This window comes from Peromyscus californicus, unplaced genomic scaffold (assembly GCF_007827085.1).
Source record: "Peromyscus californicus insignis strain IS unplaced genomic scaffold, ASM782708v3 Scaffold_4__1_contigs__length_199733344, whole genome shotgun sequence".
Taxonomy (NCBI): Eukaryota; Metazoa; Chordata; class Mammalia; order Rodentia; family Cricetidae; genus Peromyscus; species Peromyscus californicus.
The window spans coordinates 171,616,204-171,632,758 of NW_026294562.1; the positions used below are offsets into that span (position 1 = coordinate 171,616,204).

Consider the following 16,555-nt stretch of genomic DNA (forward strand, 5'->3'; position numbering starts at 1 on the left):
GAGTGGTGGGAAGAAGGAAGCACAGAGACTGGCTGGGTCTCCTAGGAGGACAAAAGCCTGAGAGGGGACACAGGGCTTTTAGTTGGAGCATCAAAGGAAATGACACAGAGGGACAGAGGCTCAGCAGCAAGCTCTCCCTGAACAGGAATTGGTGTGGAAAGGGAATGGGGGGATGGGAACATGAGTGATCAGATTGGTTGAGTTGGGATGGGATGGAGGGGAGCCGTCAATGAAAGAGGTATCTTAATAAAGCAGGCCATTTTGAGGTTAGGGAAAAAACTGGTGCCACGGATACTCCAAGGAATCCAAAAGGATGACCTCAGCTAAGACAGATAGCAATGGTGGAGAAGGTGCCTGAACTGGCCTTCTCCTGTAATCAGATTGGGGACTACCCTAATTGTCAACAGAGAGCCTTCATCCAGTAACTGAGGGAAGCAGATGCAGAGAGCCACAGTCAAGTGCTAGGCCAAATTCCAAGTGTCCAGGTAAAGAGATGGAGGAGGGATTGTATGAGCAAGGGAGGGCAAGATCATGATGGAGAAACCCACAGAGACAACTGAACCAAGCTAGTGGGAGCTCACAGATTCTGGACCAACAGCTAAGGAGCCTGCATGGGACCAACTTAGGACCCTTGCAGGTGGGTGACAATTGTGTAGCTCTGTCTGTTTGTGGGGTCCCTAGCAGTGGGATCAGGTGTCCTGGTGCTTCAGCTGTCTCTTTGGAACCTATTCCCCATGCTAGGATGCCTTGCCCAGCCTTGATGCAGTGGGAGGAGATTAGTCCTGCCTCAACTTGATAGGCCATGCTTTGTTGACTCCCATGGGAGGCTGCCCATTACTAAACAGAGGAGGAGTTGATGAGGGGGAGGGAGAGTTGGTGGGAGGTGGAGAGAAGGAACAGGAACAGGAAGAGAGGAGGGAAGGGAAACTGTGGTTGGTATGTAAAATAAATGAAAATATTCAATAACAACAATAAAGAAGGTCAGGCTGTAGGCAAGCTTGAAGAACATTTTCTTAATTAGTGATTGATGGAGGAGGGACCAGCCCATTATGGGTCGAGCCATTCCTGGGCTGGTGGACCTGTGTTATACAGGAAAGCACCCTGAGTAAGCCATGAGCAGAAAGCCAGTAAGCAGCACTCCTCCAGGGCCTCTGCATCAGCTCCTGCCTCCAGGTTTCTGCCCTGTTTGAGTTCTTGCCCTGACTTCCTTCAATGATGAACAGTGATATGGATGTGTAAGCTAAACAAAACCTTTCCTTCCTCAAACTCCTTTTGATCATGGTGTTTCATTGCAGCAATAGTAACCCTAAGACAGTAAGTTTATGAATTAAAACTACAAACTGAAATGACAACCCAAGGAAAGGAAAAGCATATTTGTAAGTCATCTATATGGTACAGCTTTTGTGTTCAGAAAAAATAACTGATACAACTCAGGAAAAAAAAGTGATCCCTAGTCATCAGGGAAATGCAAATTAAATACTGTGAGACACCAGCTCACCCCAGGTAGATTGGCTATAATCAAAATAACTGACAATAAATGTTGCAGAGGAACAGGTATTCACTGCTGGTGAGTGTGAAAATTAATACAGTCATCATATAGAGCTTGTGGAAGTTCCTCAAAATGTTAGAAATACCAAAGGACTCAGTTACTTCACTGGGCATATACCCAGAGATCCTGTACCCTACCATAGAGATATTGGCACCCCATGATTACTGCTGCTCTATTAGATATAGCAAGGAGATGGAACCAAAATAGATGTCCATCAACAGATGAATGCATAATGCAAGTCTAGTGCATGTACCAAATGAAATATTATTCATCTCTAGAGAAAAATGAAATCACAAAATGAAATATTATTCATCTCTAGAGAAAAATGAAATCACAAAATTTACAGGGAAGTATACTTAGAAAGTATACTGTTAAATAAGATCACCCAATCTCAGGGGGGAAAACCGCATGTTCTTTCTTGTGTGTGGATCCTAGCCTATATAATGTATGCATGTACATGAGTAATTAAATATGCAGAGGTACGGTACAACCTATAGGAAGAGGAACATGAAAGGGTAATTTTACAGAAACAAAATACTCCCTACTGAGTTCACATACATGCTGTACTTTTTTTGGATCCTGTGAATGCTCTCTCAACATGGAACACGGTTTTGATGCAAAGCAGGTCCTTAACAAGCAACATCCACATGAGACTCTTTGCTGCAAACTTACTGGGACCCCAAATGTGAAGTTACATTTTTCATCTTTTAAATGTCCTTGTACAATGCAGTTCTTGTAAGTAATACCAACTTATGGTGAATTATTCTTTAAATAAGAATTCGAGCTATAACAGTTATAGAGAGTGAAGGCTGTCCAAAGTATGCTTAAATCATCGTAACTTGGGAATTTTTGAAAATGCCAGGGAATGCCAACTAAATGGCTCTGAATCTCAAAGATTAACACACCAGGAATTATCAAAACTGAGTGGCTTGCAGGTTTTCGTTTGGTTTTCATTTTATGTTAAACGCTAAAATGTGTTATTGTTAGTGAATGAATGTACTTTACTTTGAAATTTAAAAGTCGAATCAAAACTATTTTATGGTGAGCAAAGGACTTGGATATTCCTGCCCTGAACAAGATATACAAAAATAATCTAATAAACACATGGGAAAGTGGGATCAACATCATCAGTCTTCATGGAACTGCAGATCAAAATGGCAGTGAGTCTCACCTCAACTATTCTAGTCTCCAGCAAAAATCTACCTAGATCTTCAAAGGCAGCTGCACACTGGGACCTTCCTGGAAAACTAGTGCTCAGCTCCATTACAGCCTTTAGAGCTTGGCTACCATCCTTGTAGCAGCCCAGACATGAGCTGCAGGTCTCCTCATGAACAACAGGGGGCGACAAACCCCATAATCAACAGGGAAAACTCCTTGAGGAGGGAACCTATCTTGCAGCCTTGTTTCCATCCCAGTTCCAACAGACCTGGAGCTCCCTCACATAATCATTCCCTGTGTCACTGAGACCCCCCACTCTGCAAGGTGACCTTATTAAGTCACCTCCCTCCCCTTATCATCCATGAGGGCAGACAAAGATATCATAGGGCAATCACCAAGGAGAACAAAGGCATCCCAGAAAGGTCAGGGAGGGCATGGGTAGACCTGAATCACATTCAGCCAGCACAAGAAGCTGGGCTCCTGGTGCCCTCCATAGGAAGCTGGAGCACATGGTACTCTTTCTAGGACACGCAGGTCACCTCATCCTGCACACCAGGATACAAACCCCTGAGACAGCATGTATCCATGGATCAGACACCTGATAGGTGACACCAGTGAGGATGGATCTGGGTCCTCCTCAGTCATCACTCAGCTAGACCTTTTCCAGCCCCGCGGGGAAGACTGCCACTCCATGCTGGGAATAAAACCCACCTTCCCTGAACATTGAGATCACAGGGCAGACTGGGCTCTGCTGGGTTTTATGTCACAAGGAAATACACACTTGGCCCTGGGGTGAGCTGCTGTTCTCTCGGGACACAGGACACTTCTCAGCCATGCAGCTCAAAATATGTTCTAGAACACCTAACAACAAAGGAATAGAAGGGTGGGAGGCAGCACTCACAGAAGAACAGAGCAATGAACACACACAGACTCCACCCAATGACCATCTGACTCCAGGAGGTTCCCTCCTCTGGGAGGAGGCTCAGTTGTGGGAATAAAAGCAGAGCAGACACCAGAGGGGCCCAGCTTGCCAGGAGCCTGAGAGACAAACCTCCTCTCCAGAGGAAGAGCCTAGCCCACAGCAGAGACTATGGAGCTCACCTCAGCCCCTCTCCACAAACGACAGGTCTCCTGGAGGGGACTTCTGCTCACAGGTGAGGAGACATTGCTCAGGAGTAGAGAGTGGGAGAACTCAGAGACTAAATGAGGTCTTTGGGGAGAGGGAAAGAGCCTGAGAAGGTATGTCTGGCTTCTGCTTGAAGCCTGGGAGCAGCAGGAAGCTCATGGTGGATGGGAATTGGTGTGGGGGAGGAAAAACTCAGTTGTTCCACATTGTAAGCATATCAGCACTAGCCACTGTATCCTGAAGACTGACATTCACACCTCTGTCAGGGTAACTCTCCAAGACAAACTCAAACTAAGGTGAGTACACCAGAGCCTCATTTCATAGGACCCTGAGAAATCTGCAAATAAACCCCAGGCTCTGGGACACTGATTTGCTCACAGGAATCTGAGCTTGTTCCAGGCACTGGAGTTTAAACCAAAATCAAACTTGTCCTCCTACTACTCCTGGGCAGGAAGACAGAGCAGCAAGGACATCTAGAAGGTTGGCCCAGGGGTTGACAAGCACTTGAGAAGAAACAGAGCATGGAAAGGTCAGAAAATGAAGGCACAGAGTCTTTAGAGGAGGAGGTCAGACAAGACATGTCTACACTCACCAAAGATTCTGATTATGAGTAGAGTTCTGAGGACAGTGAGGGGTGAGCTGTGTAGACACCTGAGAAGACAGTCCCATACAGTGGAAAGATTCAGGGGTACTGATGAATGGGGGTGATGCCGCTGACCTCGTCCCAACAGGACACACATACTGAGACTGAGAGTTGAAGACACTCACATTCCAAATTTCCTAATGCAAAGGTCCTAATATTGATAGATTTTTTTCTCTCTTCCCTCTTAGCCTTGCTTTTAACCTTCTGGAACTTTGCCACCACTGCAGAACTCACTGTGGAGGCAGTTCCACCACACGCTGGTGAAGGGGACAACGTTCTTTTCCTTGCCCACAATGTGCCAGAGACACAGAGGTTTTTTAACTGGTTCAGGGGGAATCGACTTAATATGTCAAACAGCATTATACGATTGATAACATACAGAAGTAAAATAGAAAAAGGGCCTCTCTACAGCGAAAGAGAGACAATATACACCAATGGATCCTTACTCTTCAAGAATGTCACTAAGAAAGATGCAGGAGTCTATTTGCTAATTGTGACTGCGGAAGACCTTGATGAAAAGAAAGCAACGCTGCAGTTATATGTACACGGTAAGTAATTCTCTGTAACCTCTGGGTCGACGGTGGAGCTAATCCTATTACACACATAGGGTGTGCCTCTGTGTTATGGTCCCCACATTGTGGTTCATACATTCAGTAAAGGACACATATTAATGTGTGGGAAAAACAGCAAGAATCAATTGAATCCATTCTTAGAGAAAAGGGGGTGAGGGAACTGAACCCAGGCATGTCACACTTTGCCTAGGGTCTTAGATGTTCATCATGAACATGGCCTTGAGAAAGACCCTTCAGGACTCAGGCAGGGCCTGGCTGAGGAAACTATGAGAGTCTCACAGAGAGATGACCCCTGATAGCTTTGCTCAAGAAACCCGTGCTATACTGGATCAGGAATCCTGGGAAGCTTGTAGACTGGATTGGAATTTGACCTCCTGTCGGAGTTGACAAGTGACAACAGTGAACTGTAGGCTGGGATCCTCCTGACAGTCAGCCTCTGAGAGCCATGTCTGAGGTAGGTCACCTGGGCATCTCTTCCTGAGAATCAGTTTGCTCAGCCTAGGCAGAGAGGTAGGAAAAGCAATCAGCTACCTATTCTGATGGTCTTCTAAGATCTCCCAGGAAGGCAAGAGCCCTAAAGAGATAGAAGAAAAAGTGTACAAGTGGCAGCTCCTTGCCCTCCTGGGGTCCCACCTAGGGATTATTTCCTGCAGGCAAACACTAACAGACACTGCTTGGTGGAAGGTCAGGTCATTGTTCACATTTAAGGTTAACTTGCAGGCATAGCAATGATCATTTACCATGTGTTCTGTTATAGGGAAACTGAGACAGGAAACAAAGTCATTGAGTCAGGGTCAAATAGGCCCTCACTGGCACAAGCTATCTGTCCACAACCATATCTCCAGCCTCCCCACCATGGAGATCTACCAGGTGACCTTCAATCTTCTAGATCATTTCATAGACTCAGGATTCTTATGGGGCTCCCAGATTCATGTAAATCAATATCAAATTCCTGACAAGAATAGCCCACCTGTGGCCCAGCCAGACCTAAATGTCAGCCAGATCCTGAGCTGTGTGAGATCTCTCACAGGCTGTCAGGTTTCTCAGGGAAGCTCAATGGGAAGACTAATCATAACCTATCTGTAGGAAAGCCCTGAACAGCAAAGGCTTGGAGGCCTCTGGTCTACACACAGCAGGGGAGGTCAGTGTGGCTGGAGGGACTCGAACCTTGTGTCTCAAGAGAGGCAATGGGTCAGTGAGGACCAGGGATAAAATGAAGTCTTCCATTCTTTGTCTTGAGTCTGACCATCACTAAACACTGCAGTGTAACAGGAATCTTAAAAGTTCTTATTAATAAAAACAAACTCAGGGCCAGGTATTGGGTGAACGATGAATGATCAGAGAAACAGAACAAGCCACAGCCACCTCACCTTGCCAGTCCTCAGCTGATCCTGTTTCCTCAGACTGGATGCCTCTCAGCCGAACTGTGCTGCTCAAAAACCTAAAAGCTTAATCCCTCTAGTTTCTCACACCTTATATTCCTTTCTGCTTTCTGCCATCACTTCCTGGGATTAAAGGTGTGAGTTACCATGCCTGGCTGTTTCCAGTGTGGCTTTAAACTCACAGAGATCCAGATGGACCTCTGCCTCCCAAGTGATAGGATTAAAGGTGTGTGTGCCACCATTTTTGGGCCTCTATGTCTGTCTAGTGGCTGTTGTGTCCTCTGACCCCAGATAAGTTTATTAGGGTCCACAATATTTTGGGGAACACGATATCACCACATTTCCCCTTTTTTGTCTAAAATTTAAAAAATGCTTATAACTAATACAAGAAAAATTATATCCAATAAGTATATACAATATATACAGTCAAGAATTACATTAACGATGTCTAGTCCATTAACATTTGACAGATTCAGACAAAAAATCCATTATATACATTAACAATGTACATTAACATTGGATAAATTCAGACAAAAAATTTCATTACTTATCCTATTTAAAACAAGTAGTTCCTTTTAAAAAGTAGATTCAATAATTGACCTTTTTATCTTATATCCATATTCTCTTTTTTCTTTTCATAATAGATTCAATAGTCAACCTTTTGTCACTTTTATATCTCCCCCTTTTTCTTTTTAGAGTAGATTCAATGATCTACCCACTTTTCCTATTATTTCTTTATCTTTTTATCTCAGAGTAGATTCATGATCTTCCTCATATCCAAATTCTCTTTTTTCGTTTTCTTTTTTTTAAACAAAAACTCTGAATCTAATCTCCTTCTTCAGCTTTTTTTCTGACCATTAACAATTAACAACTTGTAACCAACCATCATAAACAGTGACAATATCCATAACTCATTAAACCAAAAAAACTACCCACCCCACCACTTGAGAATATGGGCATCGTTTTCTTTAAATTACTTCCTGCTTCTTGGGAGTGACGATGTCTTTAGGGAATCCTGAAAAGAAAATTTTGGGTTAATTGTCAAGTCCTGAGATATTTAGCTGTATCATTTGTCCAATCTCTGCATAATGGGAAAGTGCAGGGCTTGTCTCAAGTCCTTGTTCAAGTAGTCTGTCAGGCTGGATCATCTCAGCTAGTCATCTCAAAACTGTCCTTAGTAGTTTGTAGTCTAAAGTCAATCTTCCCATGTTGTTGATAAGCTTAATGGCTTTACTATAGTCCTTGTGGAATCATCATTGTGGGGTCCCATCATTATTTTGAAGATTTGAAGATTTCAAAGTTGCTGTTCGTCGTGACCATGGTTCCCTGCAGATTTTTTTTTTGTGCCTCCTCTGTGGTTTGGAGCAATCACAGTCTGATAAATGTATGTCATTCGGAACCATGAACATTCTTCCCTAGAAGAGAAAATCTTCACAGCAATTTCTCCCCACCATTTGTCTTCCCAAACTTTTCCAAACTGAACTTTGCTTATGCTTTCTTTTAACACGATGGTCCAGGCAATTCTCTGAACAAGCATCAATAAACCCTTCATCCTAGGTAGCAGCATCACCGCAGTCACCAACACGATGAGAAGAAGCCAGCAGCTACTGCCTCCATGGTCCCACTGCCACTGTTTGTGGCTGGGCCCCAGCCAGCTGGAGCTTCTCCTTAGCAAACCTCCTAGGCTAGTCTCAAACTTGGGATCCTCCTGTCTCTGCCTCCTTCAGTAAATCCAACCAGTGTGCACCACCACAACCAGCTACGTGTAGTTCAGGTCTGAGCTGGAGCCCACAAGGCCACAGGCAAGTAGCTTTTTCAAGAATTTGTACCTGACAAGTTGGGCACCAGATGTAGCATAAATCTTAGATGGTCTTATTAACAAAAACAAACCTGGAGCCAGGTATTGGGATAAACAATGGAAGATCAGAGAAGCAGAATAAGCCAAAGCCACCTCACCTTGCCAATTCCTCAGCTGATCCTGTTTCCTCAGACTGGAGGCCTCTGAGTCCTTATCCAAATGTATCTCAGTTGAACTGCTTCTCAAAAGCCTGAAGCTTAACCAGCCTAGTTCCTAGTTTTCACGCCTTATATACATTTCTGATTTCTGCCATCACTTCCTGGGATTAAAGGCATGAGTCACCATGCTTGGCTGTTTCCAGTGTGGCTTTAAACTCACAGAGATCCAGATGGATCTCTGCCTCCCAAGTGATAGGATTAAAGGTGTGATTGCCACCATTTTCTGGTCTCTGTATCTAGTGGCTGTTCTGTTCTCTGACCTCAGATAAGTTTATTAGGGTTCACAATATTTTGGGGAACACAATATCACCACACTGCAGCTCAGTTCACCTGAGCTCTGTGAGATCTCTGACAGGCTGTCAGGTTTCTCAGGGAAGCTCAGTGGGAAGACTAATCGTGACCTATCTGTAGGACAGCCCTGAACAGCAAAGGCTGGGAGGACTCTGGTCTACACAAAGCAGGTGAGGTCAGAGTGGCTGGAGGGACTCGAACCTTGTGTCTCAAGAGGGGCAATGGGTCAGTGAGGACCAGGAAATAGAATGAGGTCTCTCATTCTTGAGTCTGACCATCACTAAACACTGCAGCTCAGTTCTCTCATGAGAAAGTCCTTGCTTCTACCGTATACAGCACAGGAGGCCCCATTATCTCTGAGCACTCGGCCACTCCATCTGCCTGTAATTTGCTTCCTGACTGATTCTTTAAGGATCTAGGTTGCCTGGGAGTTAAGAAAATATCTGTGGTTGTAAGAGGCTTTTAAAAGAATCAGAAGTACCACACAGAGCCATCATCTCTCTGTGGTCAGCACAGCACCTGAACCCAAGCCCAACATCACAACCAACAATTCCAATCCCATGGAGGGTGAGGACTTAGTAGCATTAATGTGTGAGCCTAAGATTCGAAAACAGCCTACCTGTGGAGGATAAATGGCCAAAGCCTCTCAGAAGAGGACAGGCTGAAGCTGTCTGAGGACAGCAGAACTCTCACTTTACTCAATGTTGAGGACTGACACAGGACCCTATGAATGTGAAACTAGAACACAGTAAGTGCCTCTCTAAGTGTCCCATTCTCTCTGAACATTACCTGTAAGTATTTTCTGTTTCATCCTGGTCCCAACTGCCTAAATACAGAGGACTAGAGCTATATCATACTCGGTCCCAGTCCCCTTGGGTTCATGACACAGACCTACCATACAGATACCTAGGCTCCCAGGGCATCCTGTACCAGCCCAAGCACATGTAGACAGGCCCAGCATAGAGCTTGAATGGGCTGCAGGGACTTTTCCTGCCTAGAGAGGTTGAGGGTAATGGAGACAGGGGACATGTCAGACTCAGGCTCAGTGTACACATGAGTGTGCAGAGGGGATGTTTGTGTGTTGTGCTTGAGATAGATCAGGGCTTGTGCATGCTGCATGAAAACTCTTCTACTAATCTGACCTCAGCTCTGGGTAGGACCTGCTCAACTGAGGTTTAAGCACAACTCAAAGAGATACTATGTCCTTAAACAAACCAGGATTTCCCCTTACCACTGTTGACATAACATGTCTTTTAATATGTTTTCTCCAGTGGTCCTTTATTCCAATCATATACCTCTCAAATATTCATTTCCATTCAAGAACAAACCTCACATCTCCTGCCACACAGATGCTAACCCACCTGCACAGTACTCTTGGTTTGTCAATGGAGAGCTCCAGTCATCCTCCCAAGAGCACTTTATTCCCAACATCAATACTAATAATAGCAGATCTTATACCTGCCTCATCTATAACTGTCACTGTCCTCAGTAAGACCACAGTCAAGAACATTACAGTCCTTAGTAAGTGGATCTCTGAAATATCATCACCTGGTTTGGAGTGGAGTCCTTTGGCTTTCTGGGAAGATGCAGAAGCATTTAATTTCCAGTGCATGTCTATGGGAACAAGCAAAACTCAATCTTCCCCCAAGCCTCCTGGTTCTCTGATATCTGCCTGATATGGATGGAGCTTAAATGTGAGGAGGAGGTTCTCCCAGTCTTGGAAATCCTTTGGTTGTATGAGGGACTTTCCATGGTTAGGAGAGCCTCAAGGTCAAGATTTCTTTCTGTGCCTAACACAAGCTTCCCTGTCCCCTCCATTTTTATTTTAAGACCTCCATGACCTACAAGGAACACCCAGGGCTTTCAACTGTGCTCACATTATTTTTCTCCACATTGGAGGAGAAAATTCCCCACACAATTTTTCCTCTGCTGCCAGGTCTACTCCTGTCTCATGGGTGGGGTTGCTGGCTCAGTTCTGACTCCATGGAATGGGAAGAGTGGGTGGAGAAGGTGTCTGGGAGCCCTGTTCTGAGTCAGGATGAACCATGTCACTGACAGTTGATGATGTTCTTTTGCTTACTCTTCTCAAGGTCCAAAAAATAAATGTCAGCTGAGTGTGGTGGCACACATTTTTGATTCCAGCACTGAGGAGGGAGAGAGGAGGGTAGATAGTGTGAGTTTGAGGCCAGGCTGGTCTACATAGCAAGTTCCAAGCAAGCTAGGACTGTACAGTGAGACCCTGTCTCAAAAAAAATCAGTACTGAGGATTAGAGTGGCAGGCTTTGGTCAGCACTGTAATTATTCACTTCTTCTCTGTAGTATTTAATCCATATCCATGGGGCATGAAATACATTTTTTCTACAAACAGAAATTCTTCAGTCAGGAATTTCTTCCAGTACTAGGTCTAGCTTTTAACACCTTTAAGATTACGTGGGCCATCTTAACCCCATGACAAATTATTTAATAAAAGACAAACAGAAGGCTATTATTAAAGCTATTATTATAAAAGAGGGACCTGACTGTTCACACTTACCAAAAGTGTGAGCAAGAATTCCCTCAAAAATCATTGTGAAATACATTCCCTCCACCATGAGATTTCTGGACATGTGGTGTGAAGAGGCTCCCAGTTTGGAATCTACACAAATACCCTGAGTCAGTGTCACTGTGGTTGATTATGGTAGGAGTAAGATTCAGTTCTCTCCTTACAGAACATATCTTGAACCCAAACATGTGATCTTGCAGAGGGCCATTTCATTCTATGGGCCCTGTGAGCTGGATGAGATCTCTGAGGGTGAAGGACTCTCAGCTGTTCTCCTCCACCATTTATCCACAGATCCAGTGACTCCACCCTCCATCCAAGTCACCAACACCACAGTCAAAGACCTGATGTCTATATTCCTGACCTGCTTGTCAAATGACACGGGGATCTCCATCCATTGGCTCTTCAACTCTCAGCGTCTGAGAATCACAAATAAGATGATGCTGTCCCCGAACAACAGCACCCTCCAAATAGACCCTGCCAGGAGTGAGAATTCAGGGGACTATCAGTGTGAGGTAACCAAGGGATTGGTTAACAAGAGGAGTGACCGCATCACTCTGAACATAAAAGGTGAGTGATCTCTGCTCCATTCTTACTCCATAGTGTTGGGGATGGGGGCAGTTTCTTTATCAACAGAGTACAGAATGGGTCAAAGTCACAAGGAGAAAAAAAATGGTTCAAGATACAAATACAGCCAGCTTGGTGATGGACGCATGTTAACCTCATGATAACACACCAAGCAAGGTGAGCACAGTGCTGCATGCCTTTAACCCCAGCACACCAGAGGCAGAGACAGTTGGACTCTATGAGTTCCCAACCACCCTGGTCTTTGTAGCCAGTTTCAGGTTAGCCAGAGCTACATAGTGAGACCCTGTCTCAAAACAGAGAGAGAGCACGAAGCTGAAGGCATAGAAGTACAAGGCCACTCAACTGAATGGACCAGGCTCTGCTTACTCCCCATGGGAGACCTTGCCTTGGTAAAGGTGGAAATGGGGGGTCTTATGAGGAGGAAGGCTGAGGGGCAGGAGGAAGGAGGACAGGGGAATCTATGGTTGGTATGTAAAAGGAATAGAAAAATCTCTTAATTAAAAAAAAAAGAAGTACAAGGCCAACCCAGATTACATTGTGAGACCTGGTCAATATTAACAACAACAGATGTCAATATAGCAAATAGAAATGCAAAGTGGTTAAGAGTTTAGGGTCTGAGTCAGTCACACAGTCAACCCTCAGAATCTAGTAAAATGTTCATGTTACTCTATATGTCCTTCCACACATTCAGATTATCTTTAGATTATTTTCTATATCTAGTATGAATACTGCATAGACACTAGTCTTGTGTTGAGTACAGAACAGTGATAGAATGAAACAACACATTTTTCACTGTAGAGATACTTTTCCAAGTAGTTTGTTTCCAAGGTTTCGATCCACAAATATAAAATCCATAGATAGAAAGGACGTGTATTAAGTTTCTTACACGTTTGCATATTTATTCATTTTATATGGGTGTTCCACACCTAGTGTGTGGATGTCAGAGGACAATTTGTGGTAGCCTGTTCTCCATGGACAGGGGATTGAACTCAGACGGGTGAGCAAGCCCTTTATCTGCTAAGCCATTTCACTGCGCCACATTTGTTTGTGCATTTTTTTCTTTTTCTTTTTTTTTCACTTTTCTTAAGAAATTTTCTACTCACTCTACATACCGCCCACAGATCCCACCTCCTCCCTTCTACCCCTCCCAAACCACCCCACATCCCCACATGCCCCAAATCAAGGTCTCCCATGGGGATTCAGCAGAGCCCAGCACACTGGGCCTAGGCAGGTCCAGGTCCCTTCGAACTGTACCAAGGCTGCACAAGCATCACTCCACAGGCACTGCAACCCAAAAGCCTGCCCATGCACAAGGGATGGATCCTGATCCCCCTGCCTGGGTGCCACCCAAACAGTTCGAGCCAAACGACTGTCTTCTGTATCCAGAGGGCCTAGTCCAGTCCCATGGGGGCTCCATAGTCATTAGTCTACAGTTCATGGGCCTCCAATAGTGCGGCCGGTCATCTCTTCTGCATTTTTTTTTTCTTTGTGGCAGTTGGGTATAGGTACCAGGAGGCAGTATGGTAGGCAGCTTACCAACTGAGCCATCTTGGTGACCATTATATTGAGTTTCTTATCCTCATGCTCACATTTGCAGCATGACCTCCTTGCACAAGACTCTTTTTTCTGATAACTATTTATTTGTGGTGTGTAGTAGTAGTAGTAATAGTAGTAGTAGTAGTATGTGTGTGTGTGTGTGTGTGTGTGTGTGTGTGTTTGATGTGTAACTATTGAGCTATCTCTCCAGTTCCATAAACCAAATATACATATGGGACTGGAGAGATAGCTCAATATTTAAGAGCTCTAGCAGCTCTTCCAAAGGACAGGGGTTCAATTCCCAGCACCCACATGGCAGCTTATTACTGTCTGTAACTAAGTTCCAAGGAATTCAACACCGTCTACTGTCCTCCTCAGGTACCAAACATGCATGTTCTGCAGAGACATATAAGCAGCCAAAAGGCCCATATGATGCATCTGGCATCATAACAAAGTCACCATTCGAAATCCAGTTTCAAGATGCTTTCATCCTGTCTCCTAAAAGTCTGATGACTTTCAGCTCTGATCCATTTTAGGTCTTTGATCCATTTAGAGTTGATTTTTATATGTTGTTAGGTGAAGGCTTAACTTCATTCTTTTACCTAGATATCCTGTTTTCCCAACATCCCTTGTTTAACTGATTATTCCTCCATCCTTGAACAATCTTAGCAGCCTGATCAAAACTCATCTGGTCACATAGGGTCAGATGGACAGCAAGAATGCCTTCACAAGTTCTGTAACTCAATAGGGCAACTCTGTTTCACACCTAGTAATTCAAAAGAGCCAGCAGAAATGAATGTTTGTAACAAACAGAAAAAGTGGCAGATGAAATGCTGGATATGCCTACTGCTCAGATCTGACACACATTATAATATGTATTCAAAACTGTTCCCCATAAACACACATTTTGATCTTACCAACTAATCATTAATTTAATCATGACCAGTGTGCATGAGCAATTCTGGACTTTCCAATTCTATTTCACTGACCTGTATGTCTGCCTTTATGTCAGCAGTAGACTATTTTGATTGTTGCAGCTTTGTACTAAAATTATGAAATCATGCAGGATGTCCTGCAATTTTATTCCTTTTTCTTTTTCAAGATACTTTTAAAGCCAGGTATGGTACTTGTCTCTAACCCCAGCTCTTGGGAGCAGAGACAGGCGGATCGCTGGGAGTTTGAGACCAGCCTCATCTATATAGTGAGTTCCAGGACAGCTAGAATGGACTTTTGTATTTCTGTGCAAAATGCCACTGGAGTTTTGATCTGATGTGCATAGAACTGATAGACTACATTCAGTGATATTGTCATCTATTTAAAAAAAGTCTTTCAGACAAGCTGGCTCATGCCTATAATTCCAGCCACTCAAGAAGCTGAGGCAGGAGTAATAGACTACTGACAATTGTCGAGAGAAAACCCAAACTGACCTACTGTGGTGATAGGGTGGCCAAACACCCTAATTCTCATGCTAGAAACCTCATCCAATGACTGAGGAAACCAGATGCAGAGATCCATGACCAGGCCCCAGGTGGAGCTCCAGGAGTCCAGTTGGCGAGAAAGAGGAGGGTTTGTATGAGCGAGAATTGTTGAGACCAAGATTGGAAAAAGCACAGGGACAATTAGCCAAACGAATGGAAACACATGGACTATGAACCAATAGCTGAGGAACCCCCAACTGGATCAGGCCCTCTGGATAAGTGAGACAGTTGATTAGCTTGATCTGTTTGGGAGGCATCCAGGTACTGGATCCAGGACCTGTCCTCAGTGCGTGAGCTGGCTCTTTGGAACCTGGGGCTTATACAGGGACACTTGGCTCAGCCTGGGAGGAGGGGATTGGACCTGCCTGGACTGAATCTACCAGGTTGAACTCAATCCCCAGGGGAGTCTTTGCCCTGGAGGAGATGGGAATGAGGGGTGGGCTGGGAGGAAGGTGTGGGGGGGGAGGGGGGAAAATAAGGGAATCTGTGGCTGATATGTAAAATTAAATTAAATTATAATTTTTTTTTAAAAAAAAAGTACCTACCACAACCATTCAGGCCAGCCCAGTTAATTTAGTGACATCCTGTTTCTAAATAAACATTAAAAGGCAGACCTTAGAATATGGCTCAATAGTAGAGCATTGCTTACCATGCACAAAGCCTTGGGTTCAATCCCAGTACTGCAGAACAACAGTAATAATGAGATTAAGTCTTCCAACCCATCAACCCCAATGGCTGTCATTTCTTGTCTTCTTTCATCATCTCTTATTTGGTAGTTTTCTGAGTGCAAGTCTTTTATCTCCTTGGTGGAGTTAATTCTAAGTATTTTATTCTTTTTGGTGCTTTCACAAATAAATACTTTCTTCATTTCCTTTCCAATTATTCACTGTTAAGTCTGGGACTGTTGCTCAGGGACTGAACACTTGCCAGGCATGCACGAGGCCCTAGGTTGAAGCTCCACTACTGCCAGGAAAAAGGAAAATCTAATTGTTCATGGTCAATAGTAGTATACAGAGATACATCTCACTTGGGCATGTTCTTTACATTAGCCAACAATTTTGCTAGTTTTACTCATTTAGTTCTGAGAACTTTCTGTACAATGTTAAGGATTTTCTATGAACAAGTTACTGTCATCTACAGATATATAATATACATCCATATATATATATATATATATATATATATATATCACCTAATAATTGGGCACCTTCATTTCATTTTCTAACCTAATGGCTCTGTGTAGCATTCTTAAGAGTCTCTTGAACAGAAATAGTCACAGCAGCATCCTGTGTTCTTCCTCATCTTAGAGAGAAAGGATCAGTCTCCCCATTTAATATGATGTTGGCTGTGGGTTTTCATGTGTGGCCTTTGTTATAGTAATCTGGAGTTCTATCATGTTTCAGTGTTTTTATCATCAACATCTGTGAAATTTTGTCAATTTTTTGTTGATTCAATCTTATTGGTTATACTGCTATTCGATTTTGTTTCTTTCACATCTCTAAAGAATTCAGGTTTGTAGGAATTTGTCCATTCCATCTAGGCCCTAAACAGTTAGCATATAACTACTGAGTACTCTTGAAATTCTTCATAATCTTGAGAATGGATGGTGAGGCCTCAAATTATATTAATATCCATCTCCTTTTTTCAACGTTAATCTTGGAAAAGGTTGCTAATGTT

At 43.8% G+C, this 16,555-nt stretch overlaps 1 pseudogene; it reads left to right on the top strand.

The window, feature by feature from the left end:
- The first annotated feature begins 3,797 nt into the window (after window positions 1-3,797).
- LOC128124085 (carcinoembryonic antigen-related cell adhesion molecule 1-like) overlaps window positions 3,798-16,555 on the top strand; it is an 84,867-nt pseudogene continuing 72,109 nt past the window's right edge.